The sequence below is a fragment of the Choristoneura fumiferana genome, chromosome 3 (genome assembly GCF_025370935.1).
Source record: "Choristoneura fumiferana chromosome 3, NRCan_CFum_1, whole genome shotgun sequence".
NCBI classification, from domain to species: domain Eukaryota; kingdom Metazoa; phylum Arthropoda; class Insecta; order Lepidoptera; family Tortricidae; genus Choristoneura; species Choristoneura fumiferana.
The window spans coordinates 7,650,394-7,666,434 of NC_133474.1; the positions used below are offsets into that span (position 1 = coordinate 7,650,394).

The 16,041-nt window shown below is 38.9% G+C and overlaps 1 protein-coding gene across 4 annotated transcripts in view; it reads right to left on the bottom strand.

Annotated features, from left to right (window-relative positions):
* Nucleotides 1–7,847: 7,847 nt before the first annotated feature.
* LOC141426453 (LIM domain transcription factor LMO4) overlaps nucleotides 7,848–16,041 on the bottom strand; it is a 186,135-nt gene continuing 177,941 nt past the window's right edge. For all 4 annotated transcript variants that reach the window (XM_074085360.1, XM_074085359.1, XM_074085361.1 and 1 more), the window contains one exon: nucleotides 7,848–10,823. The gene's annotated coding sequence lies outside the window, so the exon portion shown is untranslated. The remainder of the gene's footprint in view (nucleotides 10,824–16,041) is intronic.

The following is a 16,041-nucleotide window of genomic DNA, read 5'->3' on the forward strand; positions in this document are numbered from 1 at the left end:
ACATGTTAACCATGGCTGGCTGCCCGGTGCTCGCATAATGATGTATATGCTAACATTATTATCGTATCATAATAAGCTGAAAGACAGCGTACGGTGATACAAAAAGTTTTGTTAGCATTTCTAATGTGCTTACAAAATTAGTCGTTTTACTGTTGCTTGCTACATGGTTCGGACATTGCTGCATTTCTTTATTGGGTGTTTGTTTGTGTTTTGTGTTGATGTGTACGTTAATTAACATTATTCTGTTCTGCCTTTTCGACAACAATTGTTTTACAAGGAATATCTCTAACGAATTGAGGTAAACAAGATGTCATATTTATTGCTTTTGTTCATATTCAAAGTCAAAGTCAAAGTCAAAATACTTATCTTTATTCAATTAAGGCTAACTAAATATGGCAAATTCAATATTAGTGCACCACATCACGGAAAAAAAACAGTGAACGAATTCACTTGAATGTTGAATATTTTAATCAAGTAGGTATATAGATCAAAGATATTTTATTACTTTCCTTATCTTTATTTAAACCACACTAGTCGAACCACTTGAATAATCAGTATTTTTGTAATTTGCGAGTTCAAAAAGGAAAATACCATGAGATTTTAAGGCCCTTAAACTTTATTTCTTAAATTAGGTGAGTTAGTAAAACTTTTTATGCAGACTGTAGTGGGGACATGTCCGGCCGAGTGACCCTTACCGACTAACGATAAGCACGGCCCTGGGCTGCGTCTAGGTACATGCCTCGAACCAAACTTGACATGCCTTCAACTCTTTCCGAATGTTTAATATTATAAGTTATTCACGGATTCCCTCGCAAAAAAATAGTTTTGACTATATGCACTCGTACGTAACTTATTTAATTTGGCACCTTTCTAGCCTATGACTAGATTCCATGTAATCGTAAAGTCTTCAAGATGGAACTCCGTCATAACTACTTGCCAATTTTTAGGGTTCCGTAGTCAACTAGGAACCCTTATAGTTTCGCCATGTCTGTCCGTCTGTCTGTCCGCGGGTAAGCTCAGAGACCGTTAGTACTAGAAAGCTGTAATTTGACATGAATATACATATACGCCGACAAAGTGGTACAATAAAAAAAAGGAAAAAAAAATTTTTTAGGGTACCTCCCATAGTCGTAAACTGGGGATGATTTTTTTTTCTCGACTAACCCTATATTGTGGGGTATCGTTGGATTGGTCTTTTAAAACCATTGGGGGTTGCTAAGACAATTTTTCTATTCAGTGATCTGTTTGCGAAATATTCAACTTTAAAGTGCAAATTTTCATTGAAATCGAGCGTCCCCCCCTCTAAAATCTAAACTGTTGGGTGGAAAAATTTGAAAAAATTCAAAATGGTAGTAAATATATCAAATTTACAAGGAAAGTTATAGCGGCTTGAGAATTATTAGTAGTTTAAGAGTAAGTAGCAGCCTAGGGTATGAAATATACCTAAACTTGGAAGATTTAGTTACACAAAACGAAATTTTTTCGTAATGGCTACGGAACCCTATCCTGGGCGTGTACGACACGCTCTTGGCCAGTTTTTTGTATTAAAAATGTAATTGTTACGAGTAAGTGCTGCACAATCAGTTTTCCTTTGCCCGCTAGTTCACCGTTCGCCATCCAAGAGACGAGTAGTTTCGGCCATTACCCGCATGAATATTGCAGGCTATAGGGTACGGCTATTGATTAGGTACTCGACGTGCGGACCCATCATTCATTCATCGTGGAGTCCACGCGTCCGTCACGATTCGCGCCATTTCGCCATCCGCCATTTTGCCATTCACCATTTTTTTTTGCCATCCTTACGGCCATTACATATTTGATGGTGGCTGATGACTGCAGGAAGGAAGCACCGCTGCGTAATTGGTACCGCTCGGGGCATGTGGATACGTAGATTTTGGCTCCAATTAATTTGATATCAATTGAATGAGTTTTTGGTTTGAATTACAAATATTGACGACAATTGGACGCCCAACAATCGACCTCTTGAGTAACGAATGTGAAAATATGCTTTTTTACCCACAATTAAAAAATGAAGAGTTATTATTAATTATACCCACATACATTTGTCAGTTAATTCACTGTTATGTTTCAATGCCCTTTTATTTTAAGTACCTCCCAGTCTTTTTAATAGTGAAAGAAAAGTTTTTGTCAAACTTAAAACCTAAAATTGCTAAAAGTGGCTCCGAAGCGGTAACGTTTCGTGTGCTCTGCCTACCCCATTTGGGAATACAGGCGCGTGATGTTTGTGTGAAAGAAAGGTGATAGGTTTAGGTATTCTAAAAAGATTTCCCAGTATAATAAAATACTTATGGTATAATTTATTATTATAATTTTGTAAGCCACGGTAGCCAAGTGGTTTAACCTATGCCCTCTCAAGCAAAGGAGTTCAAACGCATGCTAGCACGTCTTGAGTTTTTAGGGTTCCGGAGCCAAAATGGCAAAAACGGAACCCTTATAGTTTCGTCATGTCTGTCTGTCCATCCGTCCCCGGCTTTGCTCAGGGACTATCAATGCTAGAAAGCTGTAGTTTTGCACGGATATATATGTAAACTATGCCGACAAAATAGTACAATAAAAAACTAAAAATAATTTTTTTAGGGTACCTCCCATAGACGTAAAGTGGGGGTGATTTTTTTTCTCATCCAACCCTATATTGTGGGGTATCATTGGATAGGTCTTTGAAAACCATGGGGTTTGCTAAGACAATTTTTCGATTCATTGATTTTTTTGCGATATATTCAAATTTAAAGTGCTAATTTTCATTACAATCGAGTGTCCCCCCCCTCTAAAATCTAAACCGGTGGGTGGAAAAATTTGAAAAAATTCAGGATGGTAGTAAGTATAATATCAAACTTTGAAGGAAAACTATACGGCTAAGTTTGCTTGAGAATTATTAGTAGTTTTACTCTTAAATAGCAGCCTAAGGTATAAAATATACCTACACTTGGAAGATTTCGTATAAAAATATTACTTAATTTTTTCGTAATGGCTACGGAACCCTATTTTGGGCGTGTCCGACACGCTCTTGGCCGGTTTTTAGAAATTAGAATTCACGTTGTGCAATAACATCTGAAATTCACCACGAGTTTTATAGCGATGGAAAACATCGCGAGGAAACCTGCAACGCAATTCAGTGTTGCGTGAAGTTCCCAATTCCCACTGGGTCAGCGTGAGAACTACAACCCAGCTCTCTCGTTCTGAAAAGAGCAACATCTAATAATTAGCAGTACGTACGTATTAGGCCGATTTTATTACCGATATTATAGCTATTTTGATAACTAATTCTTTACTTAAGTTTGACCGTTTGTTATCAATTATCTATGGAATTTGGTATCTAAAACCTAGGTACTTAAACCCTCCCTGCATGTTTTATTCGCGTTGGTAATGTTTTGTCAACATTCTTGTTTCTGAGAAGTCATACACCTCACTGACGCTACTGGCCAGTGGCCACCCATGCACCCATTGTTCGGGTCCTCCACCATCAACATCCGCAAAGCTGTTTAAGTATCAGGCACCGAATGTAACTGAACATATGTATATGTACCAACCTTGCCATATATTATGTCGGTTTTACTATTCAAACTGTATGATACTAATACACGCGTAACATTCATATCGGTCAGTATGGGAAAGTCTGAAACTATCTATTCTTAACGATCTGTTCTTAGGAACCATATCTTTGATTTTAATAAGAAGAAAAACTGCATTCATACATTTACAAAAAAAACTTACTCAATTCGGGAATCGAGCCCGGTCATTTTGAAAAATAAAACGTACTTTATTTCTATTTCGATATCGGTAGTGCAGGTCATAAGCAATAAATGTTACTATGATTTATTTATTTTATTCCACTGGATGGAAAACGAGCAAGTGGGTCTCCTGATGGTAAGAGATCACCACCGCCCATAAACATCTGCAAGACCAGGGGTATTGCAGATGCGTTGCCAACCTAGAGGCCTAAGATGGAATACCTACCTCAAGTGCCAGTAATTAAGTACGATAATCTATAATGAATAAAATTTCATTGTAAAATTGTATTTCATATTCTTTAATAATGTAAGTTTTATTTTTCAAAACATCCGGGTTCGATTCCCGAGCTGAGTACAAGTTTTTGAAAATGTATGGATGCAGTTTTTCTTGTTATTTTAAAATCGATGATATGGTTCCTAAGAACGGACCTTCGTATGTATTATAGTTTCAGACTTTCCCATAATGACTGACCGATATGAATGTTACACCCTGTATAACTGAAATTTCGACATCAAGTAGGTACTTCATTAATCCTTAGCTGCTGTCAACATAGTTAGATCGATTTTGAATGAATGAGTGATAATTTCTATGCGTGCTCGCAGTAAGTAGCTACAGTCAAGTGTAAAAATATGTACCTACTTATTAAAAGTTTCAAAAATATGTACCACAATGTCACAAAAGGGTTTGAAAAAAAGTCCCCCAAATTAACTAATAAGTGATTTATGAAAGGTTCTTCGACGTCATGTGGTCTGGTTTTTCTCATTGTAAAGACAGCGAGATCAGACTGCCACAAAATATCATTAGTGCGCCCAGTGCGTGCTGCCTAAAAGGTAAGTAGGTAAGTTTAATAAAATAAGAACAAGAAAAGTATATTTTTGATAATTTGCTCAACTAGTCAAATTGTTTTTATTTGTTTTATGGCATTAATTACATCCGTTAAGGTAGAATTTAGAATTTTATTGTAATAATTATAAAAACATATATAGTCTAAATTTAATTAATTATTCCGCTGGGATGATGATGATGAATTTATTTGTGACATTAATTTATTTAATTTGCTATCATTTATTCTGCTTAAACTTGCAAATTGGATCAACTACTTACATCTTGAGGGCACGCGTAACTTTAACTGGCTATATTTTCATAACTTTTTGTGTAACTGACAAAAGAAACAAAATAGGTACCTACGTGTCCAATATTTTCGAATAATCTAACTGAAGGACTTACAAAAATGTTTAAGAAAATAGCCTATTGAGAAAATATTACAAGATCGATGTGCAATAACGTAATTCGCAAGTGGTTACCAGTGCATAACCCCTCGTAAATAGGCGTGAAGCGTATACCGGCCATTTCTGTACTGCCAAAATTCGTGTCCGATAGGCGTGAAGTGCGTTCGACTGTACCGGAGCATTTCTGTATGAATGTGTACAACTACACAATACCTATAAAATAATAATAGAGGAGCATCCCAAAAACATATAACTTATTTACACCGTTTAAGCTTGGTTATTTATTTACGGCTTATAGTTTATTCTGTTGTGTCTTTTTAATTTTATTTATAGCAGGCATTTTGACTCAATTGGGGTTGATTTTGAATTCGGCTTTTTGCAATGTTTAAAGACCAAATTAGGTACTTTTTAGGGTTTTCTAAGTTTTCTTCAGATTTAGATCGATATAGGTAGAGGAACATAGTCCCAAAAGTCCCAATTAGGCCTAAGAGATGTAATAGTAGAAAGTCAGCTTTCTTTTAATGCAATTGAATATTGTGTCTGACTGAAGGCGTGGCAACCTTTTAATTGGTTTTGATTGGTCTGTATAAGATAGGCACTTAATAAATTTAAAATAAAATATTTCTAAGCTTGAAATACATCCCGCTGTTGAATTATAACGGCTGCGGGACAGTGTTATTTAAATTTGTCTCAACTGAATTGAAATTGAAATATTTTTCAATACTTAATTAAGTATTGCGCCCGCTCATTATGTCATGACGCCACCAAAAAAGGCTACGGAAAGGCTTGTTTACATAATCGTTCAATTTGCAATGTTAAGCAGTATTGACCAGCTGTTTTCTTGCTTGCATCCCGTGTTTTTTGTTGAAAACGGTCTCCACAGTCTGCCATAAATTACAATAAAATTAATACTGGTTTGGTAAAAATAATACTTCTGATTTTTCTTCGGATTGTTTTACTTTTGCTAGCCTTGTTTACACGGGAACTTCGTCAAAATTATAAATTGATGAGAAATCAGAGGTATTGTTTGATGAATTGAAAAGAGTTGTTAATTTTATAAGATCTACCTATTCAACCGGATATAGACCGATAAATGAGAAAAAAAAACTAACGACTCTTGGTACTAGTTTGCTAATATCGTTCAGAACTCGAAACATTACGAGTAGATCGGTTTTCTTTTTCTTTGTTATATATTAAGATTCTAGTTATACTGTACCTACCTATTTGTTCATAGAGGCCATATCAATAAAATTAGGCCATAATTAAGGGCACTTCCAATTTGTTCTATACAGAACATAGAACTTTGTTATATGTAGAACAGTGAATCGCGAAGTTATAGAGCCCAAAATAGACCTAAATTTATCCGTTTTTGGAACCTATACATATTACCTTCATTTACTTATGTGCAGATTTTAGTCACCATTTTACGAGTGAGGCAGACAAAGTTATTTAATTTCGTTCCTTATTTGAATAGCTGTAGTAACTATTAAGGGCATTATCGAATTTTACGTCCACTTTTTAACTCCAGACGCAGTTATTCATCTATTACTTTAACCTGGTTAAGAAGTTCCTATACAGATTACTAGTAGTAAAGCTATCCGGTTATATACCTAAACTAATTTACCGCCAGGTGTTTGCAGTTGTGATTGCGTGCTGTTAATCTATTCTGCAGGGTAGACGTTTGTTATGGAAGCAACTTTGCTAGGTACCACAAGTCCTTAGCACTTTCAGTAAAACCTAAATAATACGAGGTCATGAGGTAAGGAACTAAACATGATGTAAGCGCCGACAGACCATCCGAACAGTGTAATATCAAGCAATTGCCGGTTTTGATCAATTTTTTAGCAAAGTGAAGAGTTAAGAGAGAGAGAGAGAGAGACAGACAGACAGACATTTATTTTTACGAGACGTTATTTAAAAAATATATAAAAAAAGACATCGAATAGTATAAATTGGGGCCCACTCAGCATTATGTTTGGACCCATAAATACCCATAGACCCATAAAAGCATCCATCATCTTAGGAATCTTGCTTAATACCAAAAGTTAATTAATACAAGTTACCACTAGCAATTCAATTCACATGTTTGAAAGTGGTATAGCTGCCTAACTTTTCGAACTGTTTTTGTTCCGTAGAACTTAACCAACTCATTCCTTCCTAGTCGTTACACTCTTGACAGAGTGGTCGTGGTCGTCATATATACGGGGTGGTGATACGGCGCACTATCCGTCGCCATTCCTCTCTCACTGTTGCCTTCCTAGTGCATTCATGCAGCGAACTGCCAAGTACTGCCTTTATTTGGTCGGTCCAGCGCATAGGCGATCTGCCTCGTGCTCTTGTGCCTTCAACTTTACCCTGTACCTACCTACCACCGAGACGTGTCCGAAGAAAGAGGGAATACGGCCCTGTACGATGGAAGAAAGACGTTTCTTGATGTTGAGTTCCTGGATAATGGAGACGTTGGTCCTAAATTGCGTCTATGATATGTTAAGCATTTTTCTTCAACACCACATTTCCAAGGCGTCTATTTTCTTTTTCTCCAACCAACCAACTCATTACCATAAGTTTATTTGTAATTGTAACTGATTGTATTTTTTTTATGAATAAGAGGGGTACGAGTAGGATAGTGGAGTAGGTAAGCATGTTAAACTCGTACGTTATGTTCTGTACATTGATTTCAATGAAATTTTATCATTATTTATTGAATCAAGCGTTACTTTGCGGAGGTCCATATCAATGAACTAAAAACGGGTGAGCAGAACTTTTTTTAGTTCCTTAAATTTTATCATAATTATCTTTTTTTTCCATTTTTACTTACTTAGGAATAGTTATCAAAACGAGATTAAAGTGAGCAAGAAAAACAAAAGATTAATTTACAAAATTTTTATTTTCTCCTTCCATCGCCGACTTTCTTAGGCTAGTTGCAATGTTCTTTCTTTGTGTAGGTACTGGTAACACCATAACTGTTCTAGAAAACCTGCCTTTGACTTCAGGACAAACGAAATATATATGTGTTATTTTAACGACTTGGCGGGTTCAGGTCACGTCGGGGAGACCGAGGAGAGTTGTGACAGAGGAGAGTAGTGACAACGTCGATTTTCGGTAACCTATTAACTGCTAGGCTGCTAGCAATCTCGCAACAAGGCGCGTTTCCTAGCTCGAGACTTGAACTAAAAAACGCGCGCTATTGCGAGCTCGCTAGCAGTTAATAAGTTCCAAAATATCGACGCTGTCACAACTCTCCTCGGTCTCCCCTAATGGATACAAAAAATACTGTAAAATTCGGATGTAAAAAGCTAAAAAATGGCCTTTTGGTTTCAATCACTTTAGTACTTTAGTTGTTTGTCACAAGTTATCTGTGCCTGAAGTCGGGGCCGTTTCTTATACAATAACGTATTGTTAAATGGCAAGACTCACTAAACGCTAACATTACATACATAGCATCCAGATAATATATTATTTTGATCATAACATTGATGAATTTATACACTCAAAAATGTTGTCAGTAGAGATAAAGGTTAATTGAGGATTGAGTGTGCGTTTTCATTCAGACGAATACGCGTGGAGACGTGCAGAGCAGATGCCAACCGCTTTATTTGAAGTCATTTTAGACGCCTAATGTTATACTTTTTGCAAGAAAATCGATCTGGCAACAATCTGGCGTAAGGCATTGATGTTTGACGATCACGAAAATGGACAGACTAATCATAAGTCGTCGGGCGGCAGCGTATATAGGTAGTGCCACCAGAGTTGAGGTCACGTACACAAGAACATGTCATGTACTCGTAATGACAGTGGGATTTTAAAGTTCACTCATTTATTTATTTCATTCTCCTTTTATATAATCAGTTCTTCATGTAATTAGCTGTTTGTGTAATCATTTACTTCAACTCTCTTGGCACTACCTATATATACCTATCTGATCTGACCTATCAGATGTGTTGACAGAACCGTTTTTTTGACGTAAAGGTGTTTAGCTGTCCTGTCAGTGGTTGAAATCCATAGTGCCTGATCACCTTGTAGATAATGTGATAATAATATATAATAATAATATCACGATCACGTCTCAAACTCTTTCTGCTTCAAAGGAAACGCAGTATTTAGATAAGTATGACGATATTAGTTAAATATGGACTCTCAAATCGTAAACATACAACAATTGACTCATGTATAATTAAATTAATGTTACGAAGAGTGTGAATCAAGTAGTAACTACGTTTTTCAAGATTGCTCTAAAACAAAATAACAGATATAGTATTTTTACACAGTTCAAGTGCTATATAAAGTAGGTATACACGAAAGGGAATGTTAGCGTTTACGATAACTTACTTACTTTAACTGTAGGTTTACATTTAAATTTTTGAATCAAACAAATATTGTTGATGATAAAACTTAGTTCAATATATACAGAGAACGTTAGTAAATCGAATTTTAAACTTCAAAGATGTTGGCATCAAAATTATTGCTACGAAGTTCTGCTCCTAAAGTTTTAGGTACAAGATGTCTACTTATATCTAGTTGTGTACACTAATATTTACAATTTAAAAGAATAATATTAACGGGCTCGTATCGAAGTTAAGTAACAGCTCGTCGTTTATATACGAAATAACAAATTTATTCGAGAATTAATTATTTACATAGCATGATAGCAAATCACAGAGACGCGTGCATAAAAAACAAGATTTTAAAATAAGGAAGATTACAATAAATAATTATAAACACCGGCAAGAACGTTATTCTACGCCAATGAACAACCACGCTGAGGATACACGTTACCGAGGAGCATTTCATTTGTTGCTGATTAACTTAAACGGCGACCAATCGATAGAAATAACATATATCGGTTTGATCACAAACAGTCCGGTTTGATCCAGCATTAAAAACACTAGATTTAAATGCAGGACCAAACGCTGTTTAAAACTTAAGTAAAAAGTTCTATCTAACTACAAAATGATCATGGTTTTAAGTGAAACTGGAAAATGATATAATATTAAGCTTTGACTCATGAAGTTCAATCATTATTAATGTAATAATAATTGGTTTTAGCTTATGGTTTATATTTATGACACTTTAACGATACAGACGAGCAGGTAGAATTCTAAATTTTACTGAGCACAGAGCAACGTGTATTTAGAAGTTGTTACTGTCTGTATCACACCTGCCGAAACTGTTCAATTAAATGCAGGAAAGCACGGTGGTCAGGGAGTTGGTTTTAGAATTACTTCGGTAGCGTAGAAATCTAGTACTTAGCATATCGGCTATGTATAAAAGGCATCAACTGACAAACATGCTGAGAAACAATGTGTTACTAAATAAAATACGATATGTTGTCATCGTTTTCATACGTTAACGTCTCATTATCACTTTTATTAGTAGAAACAACGTGTCGTGTTTAACACATCTCGTCCGTCTAACGCTTAAGTACCTACTACATACCAGAGTTTAATGGGAAATACCATTAAAGCGAATAAGTGTTACATAAATTGCCATTTTCACAACCGAAATTAAATATGTACGATACTAAAATTTTACTTAACAGTTCACTGTAAAATTATTACTGACCGCTCCTTCGTTAAATTAATTATGGCTATCACCTGACGCGTTTAGTAATAATTTTATTGATCGTCTGGCACAACACTGTCACTGGGAGTCTTCTGAGGGCAGCCGCGACAGGAGAGGGCCCGTGCTGAGGTCGAGGGCCGGCTCGGGTGGGAGCAGGGGGCAGGGCGCCGGCGCGCGCGGGCACGGCTGCGCTGGCGCCGGCGCGCCCGCCGCGGGTGCCCAGCACGCCGCGTCCAGCTCCGGCTTCATGCCGGCCGCGCTCAGGTACGAACACGCCATCATCTGAGAACAACACAAACCACTTATAAGAAAACATCCAATCAAGAATTTCTTATTTGAATACCTTAGGTACTGTTACTATTTACTTAAATTATTTATATGTACCTACCTAACACGTAATGTTTGAGTCAGCCACATGTGTACAAAATAAATATTGTGTGTAATATCCGGAGAGTAGATTGAAGTAAAACAGAGCTTACATAAATAATGAAATATGTAGTATCTATTATGAGATGAGAGGACTAAAGAATTCGCGGCGGGGCGGGACGGCTCTCTAATCACGCTAATGGGCAATGCGCAGCCCGCGCGGCCGCCGAGGAGGCTTTCACGCTAATACGGAGTGGGCGCAAGAGCAGTTCCGTGCTAAATCGTATCACACGTCCGCCGTGCCGCCGCCTCCCGAACAACTTCCTTAGATTTACTACGTTTTTACTCCTCAGCCGTCTGCAAAGTAGTGGTTGTAAAGTAGCAGATGTTCCATTCGGTCGTAATTATGTCAGAGAAGTCGTAAGTGTTTCACTTGAACTGCTAGTTGTTCGGCAAAGTGGCAACAAATAAAATAATAAATAATGTTTCGACTACACGTTACGTAAGTAGTCTTGTAAGTAGGTAATGACAAAATGTGATTTAGAAGTTCAATGTCATCATCATCATCATCATCATCATGTCAGCCGAAAGACGTCCACTGCTGGACATACGAGTAGGCCTCCCTATAAGCTCAAGGCTCTCCACTCAGACCGGTCTTGTGCTTTCCGCATCCACCGCGATCCCGCAATCTTAACCAGATCTTCGCTCCATCTTGTTGGAGGCTTACCGACAGCTCGTCTCCCGGTCCGCAGACGCCATTCCAGAACCTTCTGACCCCATCGGCCATCAGTCCTGCGCGCAATGTGCCCCGCCCACTGCCACTTCAGTTTCAATTGATAAGTATGCAATACTTTTTTTATTTCCTGTGATCGGCACGTTTGTGCATGCGTCAAAACATTATAAATCCAGCTCGGAGGAACCACGTCGCGGTGCAGCCGTTCGCACGTCACCCAAGAAATTCATTTCACGCCGAGTAATCAGCTTCTGATACATGACCTCTATAATTCACTTATTACTCTGATAGCTACAATTAAATACCAGCGTGTATACCCTTGTAGTTGTTGGAGCAGTTTTATAGTTGAATGCCACGAACAAAGAGCTCGACACAATTGGTATAGTTGGCGGGAACAACCGCGCGTGGTACCCGGTACGGGTGTTCCAACAATGATATTGTAACTTTAATATTTATTGCACTTGATCAACTCGGGGCAAGTTAGTGCGCGTACGAGACGTTTCCTCTATCCACCTTTTCATATTAATACGACAAACGAGATTAAAAGGACAAGTTGAAACTTAATGCATAAATTAAATGGTATATATAAGTCTCTAAACAATGTGCACGAGTTAATTAAGTTGACGCGATTGTACGCTAGACCGTAAAATGCATAATTAAACCCTTAACGTAAACGTTTCGGTTAATATGTTTAGGCGTCGGTAACGCTTTAGGAGACCTAAACTCTCCTATGAGAATAAACAGTTTGGCTCGAGGCGGAGTGGACGAGGCTCGTCGTACAAATGAATTAGTGGCGCGGCCGCGGGCGGCGCAAGGAGGGGGGCCTGTTGCGATTAAAATATAATTAGGCGAGCGGCAATTGTTTCGCCATCGAGCCAGGTGGTGCGGCTCAGGCGGCTAGGTAAATTAAATAGCCGTATAGGGTTTCCAATTACGTCCGCTCGGCGGGCGTGGAAAACGCGCTTATTGCCTAATAATGGATCGGGGGAACAATATGAGGATCTTGTAGTTGATTAATTTATTTGTTGCGGCACGAGGCGGCAGGCGCGCCGGCCGCGCGCGCGCTGCGTAATTGACACTCCGGCTTGTCGGCGCGGGACGCGGGTGGTACCTACACGCAGGTGTAATGCGTTATTAATTACGTTGCTAACGCTAAGACACTGCCGCGCAATAAATCACGCTCACCTAGACCATACTTTCGGCATTAATGAAATTCAAACGGGCCGCGATAATTGCGAAGCTAATTACAGACGGACGGATCCGTGTTGCTAATTTATTACTGTCGGATTATGAGTTCGGTATGGCGTTAATTAAACAATGCATATTTGTGGACGACATATTGCGACTGCGGCGGCGCCGTCGCAGGGCGGCGAAACAATTAGGTTTCAAACTAATACGTCCGCTATTGAAACTTACCCAGCCGAATGCGTCCCATTCTCTGCGGATGAAACACAGTCGACATTCGGTTTACACTGGGAATTATGCAATTCTGTAGTCGTAAATGATTAACTGAATGTATAAATTATTCTTACAGATGTTATGCGCGTTTTATTAATGGACACTGGTTATCGAAATGGTATCTTATAAAGTAATGTCGTTAGATTTAACGAACTAAATTTTTAGGCGCAGCAAAAATGCGCAAGAAACTTTGCATGAAATGTTAGCGCCAGTAAAAAACGTCGCTATCCGCTCAAGTTAGCACGTACCTATAAAATATTGACTATAACGTCTAAATTAAGAGCAGTAAAGCACCCCGTCGTAAACATGAAGCATTGGTGCGTAAATACAGCACGGAGGTCGGCCGGGTCAGCTCCGGACCTTTGGCTGCACTCTAATGACCGATATACGATATTGGAAGCGATTCACCAACCTGCCCCGACGAAACGAAAAGAAAGAGACGGTTAATATTAATTTGCAAGGGAATACACGTAATGTACATGTAATTTCGTTTAAATTAGACAAAATGTTCGAGACAATTTTGTAACTCGCTGTTTTCTCTGCTCATTTATGTAGATAAATTAAGTTTTCTTAGCGACAAACGAACGAGATAACTAGTAGTTTCACATACATATTATATTGATGTTCGAAGCATATGAATTTCAAAAATATCGTACGAGGATACTACAGTGCTCTTGACCTACCTCAATCCACTTTCTTTTGATAACCCCTTACGTTTTTCGCGTCGATTATTTTGTTCGGCTGTTGTAAAACTACGTCATAGTATCTCAAGGAAATAAAACAGCATCTAGAATGCTGTTTAGATCCAAGACTAGACAATACTTAAAAGCATGAACCACTGACGAAGTTTGCGTGCAGCTAGAAATAATCTTCGCGAAGAATGAATAACAGAATAAATGATATAGGTACCTATAGTACTAGAGTCGCATAAGAAACTGTATATCTACATGATTCTACATACTGCTTTGTTCACACTAATGTAAATCGCTAACCGGTACAATACTCTAGCAACAATACTTTAATTATGTTAACAATTTCTCAAAATGATCAAATAGCAACCCTTCCAAGAAATGCATTTACACATCCGTTCAATTTAATATCGTCATTGAATAGAAAACGCCTCCCCGCGCACAATGGCCCATCGGCATTCCATTAACCGGCAGAGCAAACATGCTGCGACGCATCCGGGCACTAACTCAATACAGAACGATTCCTACCGAGCGATACTCGCACATTCGGGACATTCCCATTGGATTGTAACTTGTAACAACACTAACGACTGTTTATATTGGCGGCGCTCCGGCCGATCCGGCGACAATCGGGCTCGGCCGACATCCGCGAGACAATACAAGACCGGGCCTAAATAATTTAATAGTTGTAGGCGGCGTGCCGTGGAGCGGTTAGCAAACAGCCGAGCGATATTCGGACGATATTGCACTTGTGGCGACAGAAGGGCCTGCTTATGAGCTTCGGACAGACTCCTTCGCTGTTCATTACCTATTTATAAATTTACCTTCCACTCCGTGAACGTTCTTACCCTTGTTATGTAATACAACTATTTTGTTTGCGTCTGGAGCTCTTGAGTTATTAATACTGAGTGGTTTATTTTAGGTAGGCCAGTCTAAATTGGGGCGTCTTGTTTCGTGGAATAGTACATTGCAGATTGCCTTATTAAAGGAAGAGAATTAATACGTGTAATATTTAGCTTACATTTACAACAATATCAGGATAGCATTGGTTCCCATAAATAATCAGTTCATGTTCCAATTTGCTACAATTAATCACCGGTACTTTAACAGTTTATAAATAACGCTCATTGGCGGCGCATAATTTGTGTAATACGTTGGCGCCGTTGGAAGCGCAGAAGAAAGTGTAAAGATGGGGAAAGGTAAGATAAGACTGATAGTGCGGGGTTGCATGGTGGGGGTGGCAATAAATAAGGGCGGGGGTAGGTCGCGTGCGCCGCGGCAGTTTGTTGGGTTGCGTGCGCGGGCGCTGCTGCGCTCATTCGTTATTCATGCGCGGGCGGCACGCACGCGTAGCGCGGTAGCCTTCGCGGTCACCCGTTCCTCATTATCGAGATGCATCAATGAATAATTTTTACTATAGCTGTGCTTTTGATTTCTTGCAATTGAACTGGTTCTGGTTCTGGTGGTGGTGGCACACTGACGTAGTAGCTCTATCTGCCGATATACACAGCAGGATTTTTTGATAGATTTGTCGATGATTGGAATTGTAATTTTAACTGTGATAAAAGATTGTTATTTTTAAATTAAATATGGCCTTTTTATAGTTATTACGCAAAAAATTCAAACGTTATTTTAACGAATCAATTTTTTCAAATTTCACAAAGTATCCATATGTAGTAGTTATAGTTTCCCAGTGAGCAAGGCTGCTACTATTAACTTTAGCTGGGAAATATCTTTGTACGTCAAAGGATTTTGCATAATTCTCGATAACGAGCGTTCGAGTCGCTCTTTTACTTCAAAGCTGCCGTTTCAGTTACAGTTTATTATTAATAAAATTTGGGTGGGTCGAGCGGGGCGCGGGTAGCTGCCAGCGTGGACCGCGCTCGTTATCGGCCGCTCGGGCCGGTCAGCGCCGCGGAAAATTCGACCGAAACTGACGCGCGTGAAAATTTAATGAACGGCCGGACGCTAGTTAACTAAAAGGTAAAGTGCACCCTCTTGACGTGTTCGGTAAATATTAATAGTGGGTGTGCTAGCGTGCGCCATTAAAAATGCACGAGTCCGCGGACACGTTGCCCGGTACGGCCGCTTGCGTTCATTAGCCTCCTTAACACGCGCTCCTCGGGGCGGCCGCGGCAGCCTGCGCCGCGACGCCGATGGCTCAATTAGAGCGCCGAACACGGTGAAAGAAACTACAAGTAGACTGAATCAACATCAAGCCCAATCAGTGTCTGTTTCCAGCGGCCGTCTGAGC